Genomic DNA, 24,389 nt, shown 5'->3' on the forward strand with positions numbered 1-24,389 from the left:
AAAAACTATTACTTCCTTACAAATTCTTTTATTAGGTCTTATGTTTCTTTAGGCATCACCCTGTTGGATTTAATTCTAGTAAAAGGAATTTTATCTGCAGTCTTGCAAAGTAATCCCTCCTAATTAAAGGTAAAGGAACAACAACAACAACAACAACAACAAAAAGCTGGCACAGCTGTACTCAGGGGAAAAAACCCTAAACAAGACAGCCTTTTTGGGAAACAAGTTTAAATATAGTTAAAGGCAGGAAATATTTACAAGAATCTAACTCAGTTTTCTGTTTAATAAACACACAAAGGACCTCAAGTATCTATAAAATCTCTGGAGATGCCTGGGCTCAGGGTCTTCCCAGTGTAATGTACCTTTCTTCACACAAGGCCTTTCATAATGATGGGCCATCACAGGGAACACTACTCAAATTATCATCTATCATTGCTGGAAGGTTTATAAACTGCATTTTTCTTTGCCAGATGTCACTTTTTTAAAAGCAGAGTTAGCAGGTTAACTAGAGAATATGAGACACAGGGGCAGAGCTTAGACCTCTAAGATCCAGGGTCAAATTATTGCAAAGCACAGTCAATGCCAAATCAATGAGGTTTCTGAATCAAAGCAGTATAAAAATGTCATCTTGTATTTGCTGCAATACAGTAAGGGTTGTGTTGATGCTCCCGGGTGCTGAAATGAAACACAGAAGAATCACAGCCGCTAAAGCAACGGAGTAGGCAAGAAACGGATGTCTTTAGCGCCATCTATGGGCCAGCTCTGGTGGAAGTTTTATTGTCCTTATTTTAAATAGGAAGGAACAAGCGCAGTAATATTTGTCAATTTCTCTGACATCACATACTAATAAGAGATAGGTCTGGGCTTCAGACCTGATTCTATCTGATTGAAAAGATTGGGCTCTTTCCAGCTTTTTCACATTTATGTGTTCATTCATTCCATGGGGATTTATCAAAAACTTACGCTGGGTCAGGCCTCCATCACACACACACAGTTTTTAAATAAATGTGGATTTATTTAAAATTTATAACTATAACTTGTTATGAAAGAAAGAAAAAAGAGGAAATAATATAGACTAGGGATGACCTTTTTGGTAGATTATATTATCATTTAAAATATTTGCTGTCCTTCCTTGGGAAAATATTATACTTCCCCAGCTCATTGACTTCAGGTTTGGCCATAGGACTCATGGTGCCCTCCATATAGGAGCATTAAGCATCCACACCGTGTTGCACTAAGGAGTGTCCATGTGACCTATTTTGACCAATAGAATGTAGCTGGAAGCGATGTGCATTTTTGTCAGGCAGATACCTTAAAACCAGCTCACAGGTTACCATCTCTCTTCTCTCTGCCCTAAGTCCACAATGTCCCAGGTAGAGGCTATCCATTGGTCTATCCCAGAGTGAAGCCTTTGTGGATCAAGCCGACCCTTGATGGACATGCTGTTGCTGTAAGCCACTGAGATCTGGGGGTCATTTGTTAGCACAGCATAACAAACCTACCCTGACTTATGCACCTTCTTAATTGAGGGTTGGTCAGTGAAGAGTCCTTTGAGGAAGTAACATATGAGCTGAGACCTGAATGAAGGATCCTGCTAGGTAAATAGCAGGAGAGGAGAACTTTCCAGAAAGGACAAAACAGCCAATGCACATGCCTTAAGGTAAGAAAGAACTTGGTACATTTGAGGAAACAAGACCTGGGTGTCTGGAGTGAACAAGAGTAGTGAGAGATGAAGTTGGAGGGTTGTCTGGGCTTGAGCATAGGGAACTCGAGAGCCAAGTGAGAAGGCTGGATTTCATTCCATGTGTGATAGGAAGCCACTGAAGGATTCCAAGCAGTGAGATGAAGTGATCAGATTCAAGTGTTATATATACACACACACACACACATGAATGAAATATAATATGTATATGGAATAGGTTCATTATAAATATACTGATACAAAGGATGTATAGAACAAAATTTATAAATGATAATAAATTATATGATACTTTTATAAGTTTCATAGAGGCAACTGATTTTTCCAAGATGCTTCATTGGTTTTTGCCAAACCCTTGTATTCTTAGCCAGCTTATGATTGCAATTAATCAACAGGTTTAGTTCGACATATTAGTTGATATGGTAAAACAAAAGTGAAATAATTAAGATATATGTTGGAACATCACTCAGCCAAGAATGTGAGCAACTTCCATAATTGAATTAAATCTCTCTTTTGAGCTCCCATTCCAGTGAGGTGGTTGAAAGTTTATCTCCATTAAAGTTTTATCCACCTTCCATTTTCTTGGGGTTGCATCTAAGTTCCAAGGCCCATTGAGAGGGCGGGCCCATTGAGCCTTCATTATTTCAAAGAGGCCACTATTTACACATTTATATGATAATGCAAATGTCAACATTTATATATCCCTCATTCCTATCTTCCAGGACTCGTCAGGTCTGCAAGAGCTGTTTCCACCACTCATCCTTAAGAACCTGACAATGTCTATGAAGCTAAGATTCCATCTCCCTATATTCATTATAGGGTCTGCCAGGGAAGCAGGAGACAGGTTCCCTCTCCCTGGAACTTATTAATATCTGGATTTTCAATGTTCTCCCTCTTCTTTCCTCCACTTTTAGCCTGAAGAAATCATTCCCAGTCTTGGGAAGGAGTAAATCCCTACATTCCTTAAATATCCCAACCCACAGTTTAGTAGATAGTATAGTAAAAACTGGCTTACTCTTTGGAGAAAAATAAAGTTGAATCCCTACCTCACACTATATACAAAAGTAGATTCTAGATGGATTCAAAATCTAAAGGTGAAGCATAAAACTGCACAACTAAAGAATTAAATATGGGAGAATATCTTTATGATTTAGCATTTGGGGAGACTTTCTAAATCAAGACCTCAAAAGCTCAAAACATAGGCAACAAGTTGATGGATTTGATTACACTGACATTGGCACAATTATGCCCCCAGCCAAGGGAATGAGGAGGAGCTAGAATCCAGCACGGGCTCTGCTTAGGAGCCAGACGACTTGGGGTGGCTTCAGTCACAGATAGGAGTGTAACTCATTTGCCAGAGAGGGTGACCACAAAGACACTATGTGTGTGTCAGCTGGAGCCCCGATTCTATCTCATCAATATTCTTCTCAGAAATTCCCATATCAACTCAAAGGTTTCTTTGCAGCCTCTGCTTTTGGTTTAGTCCTGAGGCTATTTCACTTGCCCTTACCTCTGCCTGGCATGCTCTTCCCCTGATCTCTGCATGGCTCCTTCCCTCCCTTCATTCAGGTCTCTGCTCTAACTGTCACCTCCAAAGAGAAGCCTTCCCTGAATACCCCTTCTGAATTACTACCCCCATCCTCACCTTGCTCTGTCTGTTCTCTTAACCAGCTTTCTTCATTCCACTTTTCACTCCCTGAAATCCCATATGTCTTGGTTCAATGCCATCTCCCCCACTGGAACGTAAGCTCCACAAAGGGAGGGACTCAGCCTCACTGGTGCCTGTCTAGTGCAGGCACAGAGGAGGTGCTCGGGAAATATGAGGTGGATGAACGAATGGATTGGATCTAAAGAGCAAGCAGGATATGGAATTCTTCTCAGAAGAGTTAGAAAAAACGGAACAGGGGCGCCTGGGTGGCTCAGTTGGTTAAGCGACTGCCTTCGGCTCAGGTCATGATCCTGGAGTCCCGGGATCGAGTCCCATATCGGGCTCCTTGCTCGGCAGGGAATCTGCTTCTCCCTCTGACCCTCCTCCCTCTCATGTGCTCTCTCTCTCTCATTCTCTCTCTCAAATAAATAAATAAAAAAAAAGAAAAAAGAAAAAACGGAACAGCGAGTACTTAACCAGAGCAAAAAGAAATGTGAAGTATTATTTTCCCTAATTTTTGCCCTATTATGTTAAGATTAATTTGACTAATGAACCAGTTCCTTAAAACGCATAACGGAGTGAGTCAGCTTTCTCAGAATAATCAACATTGTGTTTAGCCTCCAGGACCTATTTAAAGACATAATTGGCTTCCAAGTGATATTTAGTGTTGCTTTATTTTTAAACAAAGAGCCAATTCATGATGTGTTTTTCAGATGCTTTGTGTGTGAGACATGCTGGGCTTTCACTCCCAAACAGGAATGCTTTCAGGATTATTGTCTGCATATTTGAGGAAGGAAAGTCTAAGGCCTGTCTACGCGTTGACTACCATCCAGCCCTTCAAATAAGCAGATGGCAGGTCAACTCTGCAGTTAGCACTTCGATCCTGAGGCAAACCCCCTGTGTCTCAAGAATGGACGGGCTACTTGGAATCAATTGAAGGATGATTTTGTTGCTTCTTTGGTGTCTGGTCCATCCGGTTACAGAAGCAGTTTCCATCCCTGGCTGCACACTGAAGCTTTAAAAATCCAGATTGCAGGTCCCAACCTTTTAAGATTCTGACTTAATTTGTTTGGGGAATAGGGGGAAAAAAATGGGAATTTTCAAAAGCTCCCAGGTGCTTCTAAGCCGTACCAGGGTTGAGTCATTGTTTTAAAAGATCCCTCCTAGGACTTGGGCAAAACAGCATGAAATCTCACTGCCGCCAGTACTTTGCCTGGAGAAATACCCTTGGTTTCCCATTCGTCCACTCTGCTCCTTGGGCCTCTCTGATTTGCCGGCCCCTCTTGGTCCTTGACCTCTGGCCCTGACCCCATTCTCTTCCCTCTTCAGTGAAGGAACCTCATGAGGATACTCCCTCCAGCTTTGACCTCAACCCTGGTCCCAGGCAGAATTCCTGCATGTCACCTGGCTACACATCCCCTATCTGGGTGGGAGAGGGTTAGCCCTGCCCCTTCTTCACTCAACCCTGCCCTTTGAGATCTACCACCAGGCCCACCCCATGCACCGCATTCCCTGCATGAGCCACAGTTCTCCCACCCACACCCAAATGGTTGGGCCTTTATCCTATGGTACATACTCTTCCTTCTGCAAAGAATGTTCTTCCGAACCTCTTCACCTCACTTTCTCTTATTCATCCTTAGAACCCTGGTTCATCTATCCCCTCTGCCAGGAGCCCTTTCCTGACACGTACCCAGAAAGGGGCAGTTGCTCCTCCCTCTGGACTCCGTGTCTGCTACTTAGACCACCTGGCCCCTGCCTGTGTCCGCTCACTGCCTCACTGGACCCTGAGCGTCTCAACAGTAAGACCATGTCTAACTCGCCTCGGTGCCCAGAGTGCCCTCCTGGGCCCTAACCCAATGCAGCAGCATCAGAGAGCATGGTGAGTAAACCACTAAGCAAATGGGGCATCGGGGAGAACTGGGAGATTTGGCTTGGCTTACAGGTGAATCTGTGTTGGGGCCACAAGCGGTAATTTGTCATTTTTATTTTTAACCTTCTAAAGGTTAGAATTATCAGGATGCAGACTTAGTACAATACAGCTTTGTGTGCAAGGAGCAAATTAGTGAACAGTGGCCTTGATCCAGCCCACAGATGTCTTTTGATTATCTTACCTGGTGTTTAAAATCGTAACTTAGTTGTCAACATTCAAAAGTTAGGAAATTCTACAGATTTTACAGATTTTGGGCTCCTCAGAAAAGGAGGCCCCACAGAGTCCAAATTCCCAGGGCAACAATTTGTGGGGCTGGGTGGACTCTGCCCCACCTGGTGGGTGTGCCCTGCTCCCTTGGCTCAGCTCCATGCTCTCTGCTGCTCTCATGACCACCCAGTTGACCCTCGAGGGCCTTTGAGCTCGAGCCCTTGATCTCCATCAACCTGGTGCATGGCTATTGGCATGTACTCCACCGTGTGCCATAGAGTTAACAGGACCTAATGTAGAGTCACACCAGCCGTGTGGCATTAGGTAGGTGACTTCACAGCTCTGAGCCCCTTCTATGCCTTCCAGCAGCTCACCAATGAAAAGAGGAAACAGACCATGATCACAGAAATATATGCGACGAAATAAGTACTTCAACAATATTAATACCAAAGCATGATTAATTCCAAAGATTCACACCAAAGCACCCAATGGAAAGTACAGAAAGCACCTGGCAAATTGAAGGGCAGCTTCCTAGAGGAGGTGTCTTTTGAGCTGGCCTTTGAAGAATGTGTATCAGTTTGTCCAAGAATCGAGACTCTCTGGGAGAAAGGCATTCCATGCAAAATGTGTGCAAAAACAGGAGGAAGAAAACAGCCTGGTGCCTTCTAGAAACAGTGAACTGGTAGATGTACCTGCAGCAGTGTAAGGCAGGAGGTGAAACTTATTAGAGTTTGAGGTCAGTATCAAAAAGCCTAGAATGCCGTACCAAGGAGGTTGGACTTTATCTGGAGGGCAAAAACAGGCTTCCAGTTGCAGATTAACATGAGCTTCATATCTTGGAAAGATCACTCTGGAAGCAGAGCTTATGGGTCAAAGCACATCCACCAAACACTGAGAACTAAATGCAAAAAAAAAAAAAAAAATCTGCTTTCATATCTGTAAGAAGTTTGTATATGAATGTTCATAGCAACTTTATTTATAACCCTAAACTGGAAACACTGTAAATGTCCATTACCCAAAAGTTGTGGTAAATTCTTACAAAACAGAGCTCTACACAGTGAGAAAAAACAAACCACAACTAAAACCAACAACAAAGATAAATCTCAAAAACGTACTGAGTGAGGGACGCCTGGGTGGCTCAGTCGGTTAAGCGTCTGCCCAGGGTCCTGGGATTGAGTCCTGCATAGGGCTCCCCGCTCAGCAGGGAGCCTGCTTCTCCCTTTGCCTGCCACTCCCCCTACTTGTGTGCGCTCTCTCTCTCTCCCTCCCTCTCTCTGACAAATAAATACAGTCTTTAAAAAAAAAAAAACACACACACATACTCAGTGAAAGAAGCCAGACACACACACACACACACACAAAAGCATATACTGTACAATTCCATTTAGATGAAATTTCAGAACAGACAAACCTAATTAGAAACGAGTGATAGAAATCAGAGAGAGCAGGTAATAGATAGCAGGATAGTGTTACATCCGGAGTGGGAGTGCACTGACTGAGAAAGGGCATGAGGGAACTTTCTGGAGTGATTCAATTCCCCACGATATGTGAGAGTGGGGGAAGTGAGCATTGGCCTTTATAGGAAAGGCTTCATGTTCTGCTGGCACATGACCTCAGCTCAGCTGATCAGATGCACCTGCCCAGCCAGTGGAGCATCCCTTCCAGTGATGGCTGCAGCAAGCAGTTCCCAGACCAGAAGTTACTCTTGTGCAACCTTCAGTGTCCAGTGGTCAGGGTGGAGGCCACAGGGTCCTCACCACAGTGGTGTGGTGGTATGATTTGGGCAGGGTGGGGAACTGTGGCAGGCACTGTTCAAGGAGCTGAGAATACATTGGAGGATACAGCAGATAGAATCCTTGCCTTTAGTAGGACATTCTAGCTGAAGACACAGAGAAGAAACAAGTCAACAAATAAATAAACAAGTCATTTTGGATAGTGACAATGCAGTAAAAGAAGTAAAAGAATGATGATCTCCAATGTGAGTGGGAGAGGCTATTCAGACAGGCTGTCAGGGAAGGCTTCTCTGAGGAGGTGACGTTTGACCTGATAGCATTCTAGGCAGTGAGAACAGCATATGCAAATGCCCTGAGGTAGGAATAAGTTGGTCCGTTCAGGATTCAGAAAGTTTGGCGATATTAATATGAACAAGGGGCAGAGTGGCATGTGGTCAAACTGAAGACATAGGACAAGACGGAGAATGAGGGTCCATAGGCCATGGTAAGGAGTTTTATTGTCAGTAAAACACATAAAACAGATTTTATTGCCAGCAAAATTGGGAGATACTGAGGATTTTAAAACAGGAGATGACATGATCTGATTCACTTTTTCAAAAGATCGGGAAATGGATTATTAGAGGCAAGAGTGGAAGTGGAGATGGAAAATCAGGTGAAGAGGAGCATGATGTTTAGTTTTCTGTGTCACCCGAGCTAGGCTACAGACCCAGTTACTCCATGAAACCCCTACCTGGGTACTGCTGCAAAGGTACTTTGTAGATGTGATTCACACCTACGACCAGTTGACTTTACATAGAGAAGACTACCCTCCTTAATGAGGGTGTGCCTCATCCAATCAGTTGGAAGGCCTTGCGAGCAAAAACTGATTTTCCCAGAGAAGTTCAGCCTCTCAAGACTGTAGCATCAATTCCTCTCTGGGTCTCTAGGCTGCTCTTCTGTCCCACAAATGTCACAGTTGCCAACCTCACCCCCTCATCACGTGAGCTAATTCCTTACCAGAAATTTCTCAATAGAAGATAGAAGTAGAGATCCATCCTATTGGTTCTAATTCTCCCGTGAACCCTAACTGATACAAGTAGTTCACCCCTCAGGGTTCCTGTGCTGACTAGAGCAGAGAATTGTGAAAAGGACTTCTCCGCGCCCCACTCACAGCGGGCACACGAATACTGTTATTGCCCTACTGCCTTTCTATAAGGTTCTGCTGAGCTGCTGGATACAGAATCTCCAGGGCCTTCCCTCTCCTGAGGAAAAAATCCCCACAAAATCAAATGCACCTGAGTGGATAGTGTATAAAAGAGTCCCCTCACCAGCTTGAGTGGATGATGATACATCCGCTCAATGGGATGTTCCACAGTCATTCAAATAACTGAGGACCCTTTCCCCAGAGGTCTGCCCTGAGGACACTCCCTGCCACCTCTCCCTGCTTTATTTATCCTAGCACTTCCCACCATTCTATGCTGTACTCATTCACTGGGTTGCCTGAGGGCAGGGGTTAAATTTATTCCTTTCAATGTAGAATCCCCAGTCCCTGGAACAATTACTGATATATAATTGGTATTCAATAAGCATTGATTGAATTAAAGCAGGAATGAATGAATAATGAAGATTATAACGTAATCCGAGAAAAATGTTTATGAACTCCAACTTTTTATTTTATTTTTATTGAATGATAGTAAAGCAAAGTTTATTGAGCAATAGTACAAAGCTCCCAAAGAGGGAGGGAACTGGAGAGGGTTGCCCTGAACTCTAACTTTAAATGAAGACAGCAGATCATAAAATACGCACATCACGATCTAACCACATGTTCAGCAAATGCATACTAAATCCACCGCATGCCCTTCGTTGTGCTAGAACTGGAGATAGAACTTTGAGTAAGATCTTTTTTTTTTTTAATTTTAAAGGGGCTCATGGTCTAGAGAGAAGACAGGATATTAAGACCATGGTGGAAGGCTGTGAGTTCAGTGCCCACATGAGATTTATGAAGTGCTGACGGAGCCATGAAGCTGGGACCCTGGTGACAACAGCTCTCAAGCATTGAGCCTCAAGTGTTGAGCCTTCCTGTGGCCAGGCACCCTGATAGGCTCTGCATATACCTCATCTCAGATCATCTCACACCATAGTGGCTTTAGAAACAGAGAAGCTAAGGCACAGTGAAGTTAAGGAGCTTATCAGTTTAGGGTCTCATAACCAATCAGGGCAGAGATGGACTCAGAAGCCAAGTTGGTCTGCGTCCAGAGCCTGTGTTCTTAGCACTGGGCCGAGTGCTTCCATCATTTGTACAGAGAGTGGAAACTCAAGCCCAGGATGAACAGAAGTTTGATGGGTCAGAAAAGAAAATGCTAGAAGAAAACTTAACGTCGGGGCGCCTGGGTGGCTCAGTCGTTAAGCATCTGCCTTCGGCTCAGGTCATGGTCCCAGGGTCCTGGGATCCAGCCCCGCATCGGGCTCCCTGCTCCACGGGAAGCCTGCTTCTCCCTCTCCCACTCCCCCTGCCTGTGTTCCCTCTCTCGCTGTGTATCTCTCTGTCAAATAAATGAATATAATCTTTAGAAAAAAGAAAACTTAACTTAAAAAAAATCTATCAGGGACAGTGCTGAGGAAGAGCATGGAGTGTGTGCATGAACTTTCCCATTCTTTTCAAATTCATACGATTGTGTATTTATTTTGTCATCATAAATACCTGCCTAATAAAATCTGGAACTTAAAGTTTTCACTAGAATGCTAATATAAAAAAATTGATTCTCACCAAATTCCCTGTTCTATTGTGAGAAAAACTTCATCTTGTGATATACTCAGCAAGATCTTTCTTCAGCTCACTGAACTTTTAGTATGCTCAAAAATGTATCCCCTTCTTTGCTGACTTAAGCATTGTTTTATTTTTGCCATGCCCTGAACGGTTCAAAGTCCATATTAAAACGCAAGGGTTTTGCAACCTTTGTTGATGCAAGCCTAGCAAGAATTCCCCAGCACTCCACCTCCTCATCAACAAAGCTGGAAAATACTGTCTTAGCTTCCGTACTATCTTAGTTTCCAAAGGCTGTTTATTTGAAACAATGGTAGGAGGAACACATGTGGACACTTACTTTTCATTCTTACATCCTCAGCTCATTTCTACTTCCTCCGTCTGCCTCCTACTTTTTTAAATTTAGTTGCACTCAGCTCAGATGTCACCATCTCTGTGAACCTCACCCCAAGTCAATCAGGAATAGAAATCTAACTGGAAAGAGCTTTGTGATTAAAAAAAAAAAGGAGGGGTATGCGGGTGGCTTTATTGGCTCCCATAACTGGAAGCCCAGGAGCCCAGGTTGGTTGAGCCAGGTTCTGAAATGATGTCATCTGAACTCTGTCTTTTTTGCATCTTTCAACTTAGTTTCTCTTCTTCAGAGTGGCAGAAAGCCACCCCGACAGACAGCCCCTGATCCACATTCTCCCAGCTCCATAACCCCAATAGGGTCAGGGGAGGGGCACGAGATGAGTCCACATATAAATTCAGGACAGGATTCTGTTTGATCCAGCTTGGGTCTTGTACCCAGGACTGTGGCGGGTGTGAGAAGATAAATGATTGACAATCTGACCAGGATCAAATGAAGTGAGACGGGGGAGCTCCCCCAAAATAAATCAGGATGCTGAGAAGGCAAAGAAACACAAATGATGGAATTTTTGGTAAAGGATGTCCCCAGTTCTCCACCTGCCTGTATATCTCCACCTATCTGCAATGTCATTTTACAGCTCCTCCCATCAAGAGATAAAATCTATTTTCCCCTGAATCTGGGCCGGGCTTGTAATTTGGTTTGACCCGTAGGATGAGTGAAAGTGAAGGCATGTCAGTCCCAAGCGTTGGCCTTAAGAGGCCTTGAGTTTCCTTCCTTTATCTCTCTCTCCCTCCCTCTCTCCCTCCTCCACTCCCTTGTCGGTCTACTTGTCCCAGCTGAGGCCCCAGAGAGTGAGAGAGCCCTGCTAAGATCCACAAAGCCACCGACAGCCCACAGCTGACCAGACACATGGGTAAGCCTTGCTGAGCCCAGCTTCCATCAGCACAACTGCCAGTCAGCATAGACTGGGGAACAAAAATCAATGTTCCTTGTTGTACATACTCTTGAGGTTTTATGGTTCTGCTGTAACATTACTGCAGCAACAGATAACTGATACACTCTGCCTCTGCTCTCTGTCTCTTGCAACCCCATTCTGCAGGCAAGCTAGGCAGGCCCTCCTCCACGTCCTCATAGCCCTTAGTCAAACAGCCCACATTATACTTTTGCAATTTTTATATTGAATTGTAATCATTTCTTATAATTATTTGTTTACATGTCTATATCCTTGCCAATAAGTTCTGTGAGGGAGGGATTTTTTTTTTTTTTAATCTTTTTGAGCCAAACAGAAACTGGTTCAACATTCAGAGGAATTCTGAGGATAAGGAATGCCACCAAAAAACTATTTGTGAAACCCATGCTGAGTGCCCAAATCACTGGCCAGTTTGAATATCTATACTTATGTATGGGGGCCATTTGTTTTTCCTGATTTTTGTATGTCTTTCCATTGGGTTATTTCTTCTTACTAGTTTGTAAAGGGTTTTTTGTAATATTTTCTGCATAGGTATTCTTTACCACATCCATGCATTGAAAATATTCCCTCCCAGTCCATGAACTTCTCACTTCTCTTATGCTATCGTTGGTGAGCTATTAAACTAAACTCAATTTTTGAGTTTTCCTGAGGCTTAACTTTTCAATCTTTCCTTTATATTTTGTACTTTTTGTATTTATTTGAGAATGTCTCCTTATCCCACGGTCATAAACATACCCTCCTACATTGTCTGCTAAAAACTTGGGAGTTTGTTTCTCATACCCGGGTCTTTAATCCATCTGGAGCTGAGTCGTATGCGATATAAGGTAGAGAGTCAATTGTCCCAGTATTATTTAGTGAATCTTTATCTTTGCCCCCTCTCTTGGGTTGCCAGCTCAGAGCACATCTCTATATGAGCAGGGTCCATGTCAGGTATCCCTCTGTGGCTGCACTAAGCTATTTGTTGATCTCTGCATGAACACACTACCACCCTGTATTTATAGGATGAGTCACTCCACCTTACTCTTTTTCTTCAAAATTGTTTTGGCTATTTCTGGTTCTTTATTTTTCCATATACACTTTATAGTCATCAAGTTGTACATACACACTCCTACACTAGATTTGTCAGAATTTTGTTTGGAATTGCATTGTATTTATAGGTTATTTGAGGTCTTCTCCATGAACACGATGTAATTCACCATATATTAGATTTCATCTGCCCCCAAGATATACCCAAGAACCCAATAATTCTCACCACCTCATCTGTTATCAACCGGATCCAAGCCAACCCGGTAGCCTCCCTCCTGGCGTCTTTCTGCCTCCGCATCACCTCCCCTATGGCCTATTTTCCACACAGTAGCCAGAGCCGTTCTTTTAAAAGACATAAGTCAGTTCGTGGCCTTTGTGCCGCCTAAAATTGCCTTGTGGCACCACCGGTGCCAAACTCCACACTTTGGGAAACATGGCTTTATTTATTTTTTTTTTTTTAAGATTTTTTATTCATTTGAGACAGAGAGAGAGAGAGAGCATGAGCAGCGGGAGAGGCAGAGGGAGAAGGAGATGCAGGCTCCCCACTGAGCCAGGAGCCCGATGTGGGGCTTAATCCCAGGACCCTGGGATCATGACCCGAGCCGAAGGTAGACGCTCAACCATCTGAGCCACCCAGGTGCCCCGGGAAACACAGCTTTAAATGAACAAATGAGTGAGTGAATGGGTGGCTGCGGACTCTTTGCAAGACCCTGGCAATAAAGAAATGATCGAGGAAGGGGTGGTCCCCTCGGGGAAACCCAAATGGAGAGCAATGGCATTGGCCTGAGCGGAGAGGGCCTCGCAAGCGGCGAGGAATAAGTTGGGACTTCACCATGGTGACGGAGAGCGGGGAGGAGCCAGCCGCGAAAGCGCGGGCACGGGGGAGCGCGCGGGGCGCGGCGCGAGGCTGGGCGGAGAGCTCCGCGACTCCGGGGCGGGTCCGGGGCTCCACGCGGCCGCCTCGCTCCGCACGGGGACGCGCTCCGAGGGCGCGCACCGGGCGGCGGCGGCGCGCGGGGCCGCTCTGGCGGGAGAAGCGCTTCCGGTGGCGGCGCAGGCGGCGCTGAGCGGGTCCTGCGAGTGGCGCGGGCGGCGGGGAGCGGTGAGTCGCGGGCGGCGGGCCGGGCCGGGCTGGGTGGCGAGAGCGCGGAGAGGCGAGGGCCGGAGCGGGGACGCGCGCTCGCGGGGCGGCGGCGCGGAGATTCCCCCCCGGGCGGGATGTCAGGAGCCCCGCGCCCTGCCGGGGATGCTGGGGCCGGGGTGGGGGTGGGGGGGGTCCGCGCATCTTGGGGACCCCTACCCTCCCGCTGCCTGGCAGCTTCCCCGCCTGCAGCAGGCTGACCTGCCCCTGAGGTCCCCCTGAGCCCGGGTGGTGGAGTGCTTCTCGCCCCGGATGGGAAGGGGCTCACCCATCCACGCCGGCACGCGCCCTGCCACGCTGTGCCCGGCGGCCGCGTGACGAAACTCCCCGCGGTGAGGACACCCAAAATGGCTGCCGCGGGGACAGGCCACCGCGCTACGGGCGCGAGTGCTTGCCTGGCGACCGGGTGTTACCGACCCCCGTGCCCCCACATTCCTAGCTCTTGGCTTCTCCTCCTGGCGCAGAGCGGGGCTCCGGGGTCAGAGAGGAGACCACCTGGCCCCTGCCCTGGAACCCGCAATCTTGGAGGAAAGAGATGGGTGAGAGAGTGGTCCTGGACCGACCTTGCATCTCCATCCTCTCTTGATCTTTCCCACATGTCACAGGTCTCTAACCTTCCCAGAATGACAACCAAGGCATCCACTAAGTGCATGCAGGTGACTTAGGTTCATTGACTTTTACATTCTTCCAGCCCTGTGAGGTTCTTGGTTATGCTTCCATAATCCCGATGCGAAAGCTGGTACTCAGAGAGGTTGAGTGACACGCGCAAGGTCACACAGTTGGCCGTCTGTAGAGCAAGGCCAAGTGTCAGCTTAAATGTTACTTGCTCAAAGACGCTTTTCCTTGACTGTGTTGTCTAAAATTGCCCCCTCGTGCACGCATTCTTTGTTAGACTACCCCTGTGATTTTTCTTTCATACCATTTGTCATCAGTTGAAATTAACTGTGTTTCCTTGCTCGTTTTTTCCTCATCTTGCGACCAGGGCCTATTTTTGTCTTGCTCACCTATCCATCAATTGCCTGTACCAGGTAGACCCTCAGTGAATATTTGTTGAGTGCCTGAATGAAAAAGCCTACTTCTGAGTGACTTCAGAGCTCAGGCATTCAACCACTTCATGGACACCTGCCTTCTGAATCCCCACTGCATTTTGTTTGTACTTTTCTCAAACTCATAATTACTTCTTCTACCTTGTCCTCTAGTTTTTGACTTGGGCGCCTCTTGATTTTCTCTTCCATTGTCCATCCCCAGTTTCCAGGCATTGTAATAGGTGGGAAGTGGGTATGCAGGTAAATAAGGAGCCTTTGCAGCTCTTATGGTGCTGGACTCAGACTTGACATACAAGTTATATAAGATGAGAGCGGAACTCTTTGGGAGGATGAGTGAAAGCTCTACCAAGAAGTTCTGGGACCTCAAGCAGGTCCTTTCTCCCTTTAGGACTGCAGGTGTCTAGCTTGCAAAAATGACAGTTTGGAAGGAAAGATCTATCTGTTCCTATCTCGCCTAGCCCTGTGTATAATTGCTCCAAGTATGCATTCAAGTGTTAGATTGAGTGTGCAGGTTTTTAAGCCCATGGGCCTTCTGGAAAGGGACAGTATCTGTGGTTGTAGCTGTCAGAGAGGAACCTGTATAGGAAAGGCTGGCTATACTTCAGAGTCAGTCAGATATTTAGAATGCTCTTAATACTCTGTAGAATGTTTATGAAATCTCATGTGGATGGGTATAGAGAGGTGCCAACTGAGAGGAAGCATTCCCCCCCCCCTTTACTTCCTGGGGAGAAAACTTAGAGGACATCCAGAGCAGCAGTGATCTTAAAAGCCTGTCCATCATCCAAACTTTTTGCTCTCCAGTACCTTAGAATAAAATATGGTATCTACATCCATCCTACTGTGCAAGCAGTGGTCAGATATATTTAGTTGGAATATAATCATGGGTGGAACTGACCTTTTGTGTGAGGTTAAAGGTGAGAAATCAGTAGCAATAAGTCATAAAAAAAAAAGGCTGACTTATCTAGAATGTGAAAAATTATTAAGTTAGAACACATATCAAACCTACACATAATTATACAAAGTTCAAAGTTACTAAGTTTTTAGTTAACTATTACTTTGTCAAATGTTTTCACAGACATTATACGTAACCTGATTTGACTCTTTAAAGTGGGTAGTAAAATAAATACTCAACTGAATTCATCCAAAATACTACAGTTTGGTAGTATTTTAACATTTTTATGGGCTGATGCCACCATCTCAAGTAAAAACCAATTAAAAAATAATGGATGAGAACTTCACCCATCCTAAGAAAGTGATTAAGAAACCCAAGCCCAAAGTTGATCTTAAGGACTGAAATACGGCCGATGTTTGCATTGTTACTGGGATGTTCCCAAGTTAAATCCAAGAGTGAGGTCTGCCTTGTGGGGTGGGAGATAGGGGGTGAGGAGGATGCCGGCAGGGAGACAGGCAGAAGGCAATAATTCTCCATGTCTTCTTGATTCTAGAAAAGACCCCTAGAATAGAGAAGAGTATGCAACAGAAAGCCATTGATGAGTGGAAATTCACTTTGAAGGAGTCTAGGTCTTTGCCCAGGATTCAGCTTTCTGGTCTGTAATTTGATCTCCTGTGTGGCCATGCCCATGAGAAAGGAATGGGGTGTGTGGACAAGCAGCCCAAAGCTAAACAAATTAGTAAATGTGCTATTTAGGCTCCTCTAGTTAGGGTGATTGCCCTTGGCAGCCACATCATCCCTGGCCTCCCAAGGGTCAGAAGCGTGGCGGAAAGTCAGACAGAAGCAGCGCTTCCGGGCTCTGCCATCTTTCGGGTGATGCTTGATTTTTCTGAGCAGCTCTACAAATAAGGGACATTTTCTTGGAGGACTGAAATGAGGATTTGGCATCTCATAATGCCTGGAAAGCCTAGTGTCTGGCACATAATGGGCACTCAGTCATGTCCCCCAGACAGTGACGTTGGCGGGGTGTTTCGCACCTGCTTGGCCCTAAGTAAACAAACAGGGCGACCTGGCTTTCTTACCTCTTTCAAACCTCTTTCAAAGTTGTTTTAATTACTAGCAAATTTCCAGTTTAATAATTTAATTTCCATTGTTAATTTTTATTCAGGGTTAAAGGTCTTTGTTAATAAGTCCGTGATGAAAAGCACATTCTCTGCTAACTTGTTACCTGCAAAATTTTGGAAGAAAAATTTTTTGCCAATTTAAGCATTTTCTTGGCATGTAGCTAAAAGTTGGAAAGAAAAGTGATTTTTGTTAGACATTTCTGATCATCTTCTTCAGGCAGCCAAGCTCCAGTCCATTTCTTCCCCAACCCCATCACCACCACCACCACCAGCAACTGCTTTTATGGGCAGGACTTCAGCCAGTGAGGACAGGAGCTCCCACTCATGGGGAACTGGCTCGTTAGACATGTGCCCTACCTTTGTTTAGCATTTTACAATTAATAAAGGTTTAAAAGCTGTTTTGTACACCTCAGCTTACTAATCTTACCAACTCTGTGAGCCAACTCTTTCCTCTATCTTAGAGATAAAAATATTGAGGCTCAGAGATGTGAAGTGACTCACCTGGTGACATGCCTAGAAAGGAAGTGACAGAATCAGGAGTCCAGTCCACACTGCATTTGGTCCAGTCCAGTTCTGATTCCAAAGGTTGTCAGGGTAGGTGCTCACAGGACCAGGCCACAGGGCAGGGAGCTAGCCTCAACAGGAACCTGCCAGAAAGAACAGGCCGAGCAACCAGCATTAACGGCCAGGGAGTCATCTAAATATCCGTACTGGCCCTGCATCATCCCGCAACTGGCAGGGGATTGGGTCATTACTTATTTATTATTTTTATGTTCTTTCCAGCATAATTCTCCCAAACTTACCTAATCATAGGATACCCCTGGTGTACTTCTTAAAAATCTAATTCCTAGGCCCCACCAGAGCTCTACTGAATCAGAATCTCCAGGAAAATACTTTCCTGGTCACAACTGCTTCTCCAGCAAGCCGGGTTCTGGAGCTGGACAACTTAGGTTCACATTCTGCCACCCCTACTTACTTGATCAAGTTCGCTACCCACCCTTGGAAACTGAACTGTTGTGAGGGTTAGATGAGATAATCATACAAGAAAAGCTCTTAGAATATAAGGTTATTAAATTAGTGGTTATTATGAAGTAGTATCCTAATTTTGTTGATAACGATCCAGGAACTTGGAGCAGTGGGCTAATGTATACAAGGGCACAGCGTCATTGGTGGAGCTGGGATGTGAGCTCAGATCTGCTGTCTCCACAAACACAGTCGCCTGAGCAGTACACACCACTTCCTTCCTTCCCTCCATCCAGGGATCCCCAGATACAGAACAGTTGGGAAGGTACAGCTTGGAGCCAGGAATTCAAGCTCAGCTCACCAACTCTTTCAGTGAACTTATTTGGAAAGGAAACTGATCACCATTGCCTGATCAGTGCAGACTTCACCAGCCATGAGGCTTTTATGTGGTGGGAGGTGGTCCTGGGCCTAGGAACAAGGGGGTGGTCTTTACCCTTGCATAGCTGTGCACTGACTGTGGGACATCTAACCTACAAGGAAGACAGAAGTGCCCTCCCAGAATTGTCCATGAAGATTGTGATGTAGTTTAAATAATGACTTGGGGAAAGATGGAGTTCATTAATATTGCCAGTAAACCTATAATATATTACTGCGTTATGAGTAGAAGATCTTTGTCATGGCACTCATTTGGGCTTTAAAAGTTTATAAACTTGGAGTAAGTACATGGGTGGTACAGTCGATTGAGCGGCCACTTCATGGTTTCAGCTCAGGTCTTGATCTCGGGGACGTGAGATCAAGCCCCGAGTTCAGCTCTGCACTCAGCGTGGAGTCTGCTTAGGAGTCTCTCTCCCTTTGCCCTTCCCCCCACATGCCTGCTATGTGTCTCTCTCTAAAAATAAATCTTTTTTTAAAAAAGATTTTATTTATTTGAGAGAGAGAATGAGCAGGGGGAGCAGCAGGGAGAAGGAGAAGTAGACTCCCCAGTGAGCAGGGAGCCTGACCCAGGGCTTGATCCCAGGACCTGAGCCGAAAGCAGTTGCTCAACCAACTGAGCCACCCAGGTGCCCCTAAAAATAAATCTTAAAAAAAAAAAAAGCTTATAAACTCTGCGACTTGGTTATTATGGATTTCAGAGCAGGCTTACTCCATTGAAATAATGGTTATTTTGAAAAGTGCGTGGATTTGGATACCAGAGTCATTCAGCAAGATTAGTGATCTGATAACTCAGTTGAAGACTTTATCTTAATCAGAGTTAAGTGATGGCCATACACAGTAAGCTCTATGTGTGAAACATGTCTACAAGTTTTTTGGGGAAAATTTAGGTTGTATTCATTAAAATATGATTGTTTTTCAACTTACTGCTTACTGTGTTTTGGATCTTTCCAAACCCAGGATCAAGCCAGTGTTAGACAAGAGAGGCCTTCAGTGGATATTGAATGCATAAAGTAATTTTATTTGTAATGAATGAATAAAAAGACTTGGCGAAATTTATTTTGATGAGGCTCTCTGAGACTATATATAAGACCTTAGCCTAGAGATTGAATTTTAAGTTGTTTTCCTCCTAAGAGATTATTTCTGTCCCCTTTCAGGGGTCAATTAATGAATCAACATATATAATATGTAAAATAATCTCTTTAGAAATCACTCTTTTTTTTTTAAGATTTTATTTATTCATTTGTCAGAGAGAGAGCGCACAAGCAGGGGAGCGGCAGGTAGAGGGAGCAGGAGAAGCAGGCTCCCTGCTGAGCAAGGAGCCCGATGCGGGGCTCGATCCCAGGACCCCGGGATCATGACCGGAGCCAAAGGCAGATGTTTAACAACTGAGCCACCCAGGCGCCCCTAGAAATGACTCATTTAAATGCAATCTAATTCTCTAATAATTAATGATCCCAGATAGCCACATCCTGAGTTCATTGTAAGTGATTTTGTCTTTAAGTGATAAAGCCTTGACTATCTTCTGATAGCAGAGTGATGTCGGTCAACTACAGAAAACTTTTTAAAATCTCACTTTTTTTTTTCTCCTACAAAAAATATTTTAATACCTTTAAAATACAAATTTTTCTATAAAATTACTCATGGAAAAGATTCTTAAGTCAGAATTAACACCTCAACTGGTGAAACTTCAGGAAGCTCCTTACAGCTATTTAAGTATACAAGCAGGTCACTTTACCAGCCATTTCCCTGACATGTCTCTGTTCTGGACTCTTAACAGCCTCTGTCCCTCTTTAGCACCCCCTGTTCCATCAGTTCAGATCATGAAAGCTGAATCTCTTGAACATCAGAAATGTGCCAAGATGATGTGGTGTAAACCTTAACATTTTGCTGTTGACCATCTGCAGTTATCAAACCAGCTGGTAACTGGCTCGTAAGTTCCTGCTGGGGAAGCTCTTCACTTAGTCCCCCTGTGGCTGTGATGCTCCACCCCTCCTGTCTCTCTTCATGGCCTCTCCGAATTTCGGAAGATGTTTCAGCAGTTGCGCACAACTGTCAAAGCCTCAGGTAGACGTGCAAAGGGAATAGCCTCCCACTGAAGTCTTGTGATTCTCGACATGGCATCTTTCACTCGCTTCCGGTGTGATAAAGCCGGGCAACTCACACATTCTTGAACACAGTCTTTGGTCTCCTGTGTAGTCTGTCCCTTTAAGGTATGGCATTTTTCCTTATCCATGCTATCTCTGCGATCCAAAGATACATATGTTGTTCTCTGAAACTTTTTTTTTTTTTTTTGAGAGAGAGAGAGGAAGAGAGCATGAGCAAGGGGAGGGGCAGAGGGAGAGGGAAAGAGAGAATCTTAAGCGGACTCCACGCCCAGCACAGAGCCCAACATGGGGCTCGATCTCACCTCCCTGAGATCATGACCTGAGCCGAAATCAAGAGTTGGGTGCTTAACCGACTGAGCCACAAAGGCACCCCTCTCTGAAACTTTCTTTTGAACCATTTTGGCTTCTTGATAATTCCTGCTGTCCCCAGTATCATCATAAAGTTGTACAACATAATGACTTCATCCAGTGTTCTCTGCAGAAATTCCTAGTTGATGAGTACCTGTTATAAAACTGCCAGAACTATGTGCTCAGCTGTGTTTGAGAACAACTCTCTATAAAGGTGTCTGATCTTTGACCAGGTTCACCCTGGGCAGGGTGAGGGAGCGAGCCCAGGAACCGCAAACCTCCAGACAGCTGCACACTTTATGGCTGAACCAGACTGTGATGAAACCAAACGAGTTCCTTCCTCTCCCACCCCTGGGGACTTGCCTTCCTCCTCACAAAGGTGCCTGAAGTGGCTCTGGCACCCCCAACCCTCTGACCCAAATAGCTGCCCCCAAGTATGTAGGAACCAATGCTGCCCAGGACAGCAGCCAATGGGCGCCCAGGACACAGTGATTTGACCAAGCAGTCAGGTCCTGCCGTGGCCCAGCCAGCAGGTGGAAAGGGGGCATGCCCCAGGGATCCCCCACGTGGTGGCAAAGGCCATGTGGGCACATTCGCCCTGTAGGTGGCTGCAGGGTCAGAGGCCCATCTGAGCTTCAGCCTCCTCCCTCAGCCAGCTCCAGGTACAAAATGCAGCATGCCTGAGATGCTGATGAGAGGGGTCCCCAGCAGCACCTCAGTGCCCCCTCCTCCAGCACCCTGACTCAATGCACAAGGAGCTGCTGCTTGGTCCGCAATCAGAGCACCCAGGCCTGGGGATGGACAGGAGGGAGACAAGTACCCCAGGGCCTTGGCGGGACCACTCATGGTCCCACTGTTTAATGTGGAATAGGACACAAATTTTTAAAAAGAAAAAGAAAAAATGAAAGTAGGACTCCTGATTATAGAAACTGGTTGATTTATTTAGAGTTGAGAAAGTGAAGTGTGCTTGAAGGTTCATGCATGAAAAGGCTTGTCTAATTGAAACATGGGAGTCACAGTTAATAATTAAAATTTTACCTGGCTTGAGATCAGCTGTCTTTGTAAGAATGTTAATATGACGTTTCTGAGTAGGCTTTATGTTTTTGAAATTCGTAGAGGCAGAGACAGATTATCAAGGCTAGTTGGTATTTCATATACCAGTATATAGTGTTATTTGAAATCCTTTCTAAGTAGGGAAAATAGTGCTGTATTAGTTTCCTGTTGCTGCTATAACAAATAACCACAAAGTTAGTAGTTGTAAAATAGTACATTAACCTATAGTTCTGGAGGTCAGAAGTCTAAAATGAGTCTGTGTTACTTTTGGAGGCTCTTTGCCTTTTCCAGCTTCCAGAGGCTGCCCACACTCCTTGGCTCACTGCCCCACATCACCGCAGTCTCTGCTTGTCCCACATCTGTTCCTCGGACTCTGCCTCTCCTGCCCTCCTCTTTCTCTTGTAGGGGCTCTTGTGATTACATCAGGCCCACCTGAATAAGCCAGGGTAGTTTCCCAGTCTCAAGATCCTTAACTTAATCACACCAACAAAGTCCCTTTGCCACAGAAGGTGACATATTCCCAGTGTGTGGGGATAGGATGTGCACATCTTGGGGAAGAGGCATTATTCAGCCTACCAGAGGTCCATACAGGGCCCATCGATGTATGCTTTCAAGTGTTGAGGTTTGGGTGGGCTTGGCCTGGAGTCTGAAGATCAGCCTTCTCCTTCTCTTGCTGGGTAGATAAGGGTTAGTTGGGAGCAACATCTCAGATTCTTACTTTCGTCTTCCATAAAAATGGTGTAGTATTCATAGAGCCCACTATCATGAGAACTGAGATAGAATGTTCTGCTACGGGCACATAGTAGGGGCTTGCACTCTTAGGCAAGCATCTGGCCCAGTTCCTTGCCTGTAATACAAACTCCAAACATGTTGAGGTTCCTCTCCCCCATTTCTCTCCTTTCTCTTTGCCTGTTAAAGAAAGACCTTGTGAGGCCTCCACAGCCCTCTTGCTTACGTGCTCAGAGTCGCCACACGCTCCTTGTAGTGCAGGACTTCACAGTGTCAGTAGAAACGTTTGCATTAGAGGGAAAAAGAGGGCCTCAAAGAGACCAGTTCTGTGTGGGCATTAGTTGGTATACTTTGAGGGGAGCATAGCTAACAGAAAGTGGTAGAGGAGAAAGAGGGAACTGGCAGACCAGTGCCCAGGAGTGCAGCCCTGCTGTGGTCCTGCTGCTTTTCTTCTGCCCCCGGCACCAGTCACGCCACCTGGGCGGTTCTCTGCCCCCCCGCCCCCCCCCGCCGGGCCTCTGTCTCCTCATCTGTATGGTGCAGTTAAAAATGGTAGGTCTTTTTAAAGACCCCATCCAGCTCTTACGCAATTAGGACGTTTTGATTTTATAAAGTAACCAGGTTTTAAACCCAGATCCTGTTTGTGGCAACTTGACCTAAATGTTGCTTTCTATTTCACAAATTGGAGATGGTTTGTTATGAAGAACTAGGATTCTGTGAATGCAACGTGTTAATTTGGGGGATGATGTATGTTAGGTGTAAAGGACAAGCAGTGATGGTGAGGGTTGTACTTGAAGGCAAGAAAGATTACTTGGTACTCCGTTGTTTTTTTTTTTTTTTTAATTTTATGTATTTGAGAGAGAGAGAATGAGAGAGAGAGAGTACATGAGTGGGGGGAGGGTCAGAGGGAGAAGCAGACTCCCTGCCGAGCAGGGAGCCCGATGCGGGACTCGATCCCGGGACTCCAGGATCATGACCTGAGCCGAAGGCAGTCGCTTAACCGACTGAGCCACCCAGGCGCCCGGTACTCCGTTTTATGAGAACAGTCCGTATCAGATATCCACAGGGGAACACGGTGATTGCTCAGGCCTGAGCGGCAGCATAGGCAGCGCAGAGAAACGCCAGGAAGGAAGCCGCTCCAGCTGCACGTACAGCCACAGCCTGGTGCCCAGACTGCAGGAGGGCCGGGCCAGAGCGCCGGCACAGTCCCACGCCCCGCCTCTTGCTAGGCCTACGGAATCTGAACCTCAAGACGGGAGATAGTAATTGTCTTTGCAGAGGGACGTGTGATGTGTGTGTGCAGTCTCTCCCTACTTGCTACCACCATGGCTCAGAATTTTTAGAACTTGCCAAGACAACCATCTCTGCAGTGTCCCCCACCCCTAGACTGGCCCCTCAGGGTTGTATGCTCCTCTCTTCACTATCCCAACATGGGAGTCACCACCTACCAAGGTGTTCTTCCTTTTGGCCAGTTGGACTACGGAGAGACTGTCTTGCAGGACACCATGCTCTCCTTGCTTTTTCTCCGGCTGGTCACTCCTTGTCAGCCTCCTTTGCTGTAACCCCACCTGCTGAATCCACTCCATTCCCTGGGGGGCACTAAGGAATCTCAGCAGGGCCCCAGGTCTCTGCAGACACGTCTAAAAACTACTGCTGTCCGGAATGTGAATTGGAGATTTTGTTTTGCTTTTTTGCAAGTGTTATAAATAACACATTTGACGTATTCTAATTCAAAATTTAGACATTTCTCATACAATGGCACAGCTCTTTGATGTACATTGTATTTCTTGTATCCCTGGACTTGATGCCCATGATGTTGATGTGTCCTAATTTGAAATTCAGATGTTTCTCTTACTACAGCTCAATCAGCCAAAACCCAGCAGGGACAAACCTGTAGTCCGACAAAGTCATGCTCATTGGCTTCTTGCATCGAGGGAGACCGCAGACCAGAGGAACAGAGTGTGTCTTGCCAACAAAGGAGGAGATAAAGCTTTTAGAGCATCTTGGAGAACAGTGGACTTTCAGGGAAGCTTAGTGAAGCAATATTTTGATTGGCTTAAACCAGGGCTGGGTGTTAAGGTCTAGACCGTGACGTGGCCCCATTGCCCTGTTTCCTTGGAAATTACAAAGTTAAGAAAATTGTGGAATGTCGTGTCCAGAAACTCCCTAATCTTAAGCTCCACACCTGTGCTGGAAATCCAGGCTCCTTTCCATTGTCCAGAGTGGGATGTTTCATTCTTTCTGTTTT

General features: G+C 45.6%; 1 protein-coding gene and 1 pseudogene across 1 annotated transcript in view; one reads left to right on the forward strand and one right to left on the reverse strand.

Annotated features, from left to right (window-relative positions):
• Positions 1–13,245: 13,245 nt before the first annotated feature.
• Positions 13,246–24,389, forward strand: part of SFXN1 (sideroflexin 1) — a 39,799-nt gene continuing 28,655 nt past the window's right edge. Inside the window, exon 1 of the mRNA XM_081826346.1 lies at positions 13,246–13,407. The gene's annotated coding sequence lies outside the window, so the exon portion shown is untranslated. The remainder of the gene's footprint in view (positions 13,408–24,389) is intronic.
• On the reverse strand, positions 19,725–20,222 carry LOC115940658 (nuclear transcription factor Y subunit beta pseudogene; annotated as a pseudogene).

The sequence above is a fragment of the Leptonychotes weddellii genome, chromosome 7 (genome assembly GCF_054177405.1).
Source record: "Leptonychotes weddellii isolate Sample4059 chromosome 7, ASM5417740v2, whole genome shotgun sequence".
Taxonomy (NCBI): Eukaryota; Metazoa; Chordata; class Mammalia; order Carnivora; family Phocidae; genus Leptonychotes; species Leptonychotes weddellii.